Raw genomic sequence first — 3,486 nt, 5'->3', positions numbered from 1 at the left:
CTCAGCTCTTCAGCTCAAGGCTAGCACTCTACCACTTGAGCCACAGCGCCACTTCTGGCTTTTTTTCTTTTTGCTTATGTGGTGCTGAGGAATCTAACTCAGGGCCTCATGCATGCAAGGCAAGCGCTCTACCACTGAGCCACCTTCCCAGCCCAACACGAACTTTTTTATTTGCTTTCTGATTCAATGTGCAACATGAGCACACGACTACCCAGCCTCGCCAACAGCTTTGGTGGCTGCACCGCTGTGATTCGGCTAGGAGGGAGATGAAAACTAACACGTCTGCCCATGACTAAGCTGTGTGCGTGTACCTAATGAAATGTATATTTATTCAGTATTCAACGTCTTATGGGGCAAAACAAAAGTAACAGCACACTGAAAGCATGATTTACCTGCCATGTATTGGTAAATGCTGAGAATTTGGAGGCTGTCATCTTTGCTCTTGGTTATGCACAGCATCTGAGTAAAGCTGAAATGCCCTGCGAGCCCCTCCTGGTGCTGCTTGCTTCACTGCCTCCTGCTTCCTCAGGAACCAGTTCCTTTTCTTCTTCTTTTCTCTTCCTGGTTCACACTCCTTCCTTCTGGAGACCCCCAGGCCCTCACCCCACTCCCATTGTCCTTTGCAGTAAGTATGGCTAGACCAGTGCACTCCACCTCCCTCCCACCAAGGGTTAAATTAACTTCTCTCCACGCCTGCCACGTACTCTTGTACCCTTGACATCAATGTTGGGAGAAATAGTGTCTTTTTGGCACATATGGAATTGATTGCAATTTCTTGAAACATTTTAATACGTTTAAAATTTGGCTCATTTCATTATCTTTGCTTCTACTTTGAAGTGTAGATCCTGTCCCTTTTTTGTTTTGTTTTGTTGTTGTTGTTGTGCTTGTACTAGGGCTTGAACTCAGGGCCTGGGTGCTGTCCCATAGTTCTTTGCTCAAGGCTGGCACTCTACCACTTGAGTGAGCCACAGCTCCTTTGGTGGTTAATTGGAGATCAAGAATCTCACAGACTTTCCTGCAAAGACTGGCTTCAAACCTCAGATCCCGGCCTCCTAAGAAGCAAAAATTATGGGCGTGTACCATCAGTGCCCAGCTCATGTTCCCGTTTAATGAGATGTTATTTCTCTAAATACTTTTATATCTGAATAAAGGCTGGCAGGCAAATGAACCCTCTCTGCACAGAGCTCTAGTGCTTCTACCATACAGTTCCCATCATAATGCTTTTTTTTTTTTTTTTTTTGGTCAATCATGGAGCTTTAACCCAGGGCCTGGGCGCTGTCCCTGAGCTCTTTTGCTCAAGGCTAGTGCTCTCCCACCTTGATCACAGTGCCACTTCTGGATTTTGAGTGGTTAACTGGAGAAAAGTGTCTTACAGGGACTTTCCTGCTCTGCCTGGCTTTGAACTGTGATCGTCAGATTTTAGCATCCTGAGTAGCTAGGATTATAAGCGTGAGCCACTGGCACCTGGCTGTAAAAGAACTTTTTTTTTTTGGGGGGGGGGTGGTCCGGTCGTGGGGCCTGAACTCTGGGCCTGGGTGCTGTCCCTCAGCTCTTCAGCTCAAGGCTAGCGCTCTACCACTTGAGCCACAGCGCCACTTCCGGCTTTCTTCTTTTTGCTTATGTGGTGCTGAGGAATCGAACCCAGGGCCTTGAGCATGCAAGGCAACACTCTACCACTGAGCCACCTTCCCAGCCCTGTAAAAGAACTTTTATCTCCTGTGGTGCTGAGGCTTTGCTTGGGCCGAGTAGTGAACAGTGGAACCACGATGTGAAATACAGGCGGTAAGACTCCAGAGGCTCTGGTGGAACGGGAGACAGGGTGGGAAGGGGAGGGACCAGTTGTGGGAGACTGGTGTGTGCCCACTCTCATATGCAGCTATAAGTATGTTACAGAAAACACAAATTAGTTTTCTTTCATCCCAACAACAGAAGTTCCAGGCATGGTGGTGTATGCCTGTAATCCCAGCACTCCAAAGGCTGAGGCAGGAAGGATCCAGAATTTGAGGCCAGTCTGGGCTACATAGTGGATGGAGGGGTGTTCTTAAACAGTTTTACTTTTTGTGGGGAGGGGGGCAGTTAAACATTTCTGCCACCCTTTAACCAAACAACAACAAATCTCTGGGTTGTTGATTTTCTTCTAAACAGATTTTCTCTAAACATCACCCTGATTTCCTTATTAACTCATTATTGGGTTGTTTGGTTGTTTTTTCCTTTAATGAGTCATGTTTTCAACTCTTGGGAACATTATACTTCACAATAATATTGCCTTGAGCTCTGGTAACTGCAGCTTCACGACGAATCTATTCCCAGCTTCATACTCCTACAAGTTCAACCTCCTAAAGAAACCTAAAATGCCTGCATTTAGGTGGAAAAGAGAGGAGGTGATAGCAGCTGGTGGGAGGAAAGGAGGAAGGGAAGTGAGGGGGATGGGAGAAGGAAGAGGAGGGGAAGGAGGAGATGAGGGGGAGGAGAGGGAGAAGGGGAACTGAATCACACGGCCTCAGCACGGACTCTGGTCCTGTGTGGGGCCACACCCCAGGCCTGGGGGTGCTGCAAAGCTGTGGGAAGATGGAGATAAGGAAACCCAGAGTCTGGGACTAGCAGCAAGGTCAAAGGTGATTTTTTTTGTGTGTGTTTGTGGATGATCCAGAAGGGAGGCCTAGGAGAGAAGAAATACTTAAAGGAACCAAAGCCCAGTGTTGGGGGAGCTGAGGGTGGAGTTAAAAAATAAACACGGTTTGCTTGTCTTCCCTTTACACCTTCAGAAAAGCTGCCTTTGTATTGAAGAACCTCTTAAAGGCCAGTGTTTATGGTACCGAGTGTACCCCAGCCTGGAGGAGCAGAAAGGGCAAAGCCAGAGTGGGCAAATGAGCCCTTTGCTGAGGTCCTCTCTTCAGGATCCGCGGGCACGGGAGCTGGCTGGGGAGCGCTGCGAGCCCCTCTGCGTGTCCCTCTCTTACTACGTAAAGCAACCCTTTCCAGAGTGCACGAAGCCAAAGTAGGCACTGGCGACTGTCACCGGGACTGGAAAGCCAGTGGACAGACCCTCAGCCATCTCTCTACCCAACCCCAACACTTGGTGAGGAAGGGTTTTTATTCTGGTCCTACCAAGCTTGCTGTGACTGGGGCGGCTGCGTTGCCATGGAGACTTGGTCTCAAAACAGAACATTTTGCTTCCGTGCATTGAAACAGCCGATAAATCCACTTCGTGTCACTCGATCGTGACATTCATTCCAGTTGAAACACATGCCACCTCCCCCCCTCATCCTCCAGGCTCCCACCAGGACTCGTGTATAGGAATTTTAAATCACTGTCAAGAAAGCACGCCCAGCCTAGAAGAATTGTAACTTTGGCTGTTCTTGAACCCAGGTCTTTAGGATACACACATGCACGCACACACACACACGCACACACAGGTCTTTAGGATACACACACACACCCTCGCTTGCTGGGGTCCCAGGTCTTTAGGATACACACATGCACACA

Source organism: Dipodomys ordii, unplaced genomic scaffold (assembly GCF_000151885.1).
Source record: "Dipodomys ordii isolate 6190 unplaced genomic scaffold, Dord_2.0 Scaffold14, whole genome shotgun sequence".
NCBI lineage: Eukaryota > Metazoa > Chordata > Mammalia > Rodentia > Heteromyidae > Dipodomys > Dipodomys ordii.
Note: the sequence above shows the minus strand (reverse complement) of the source record.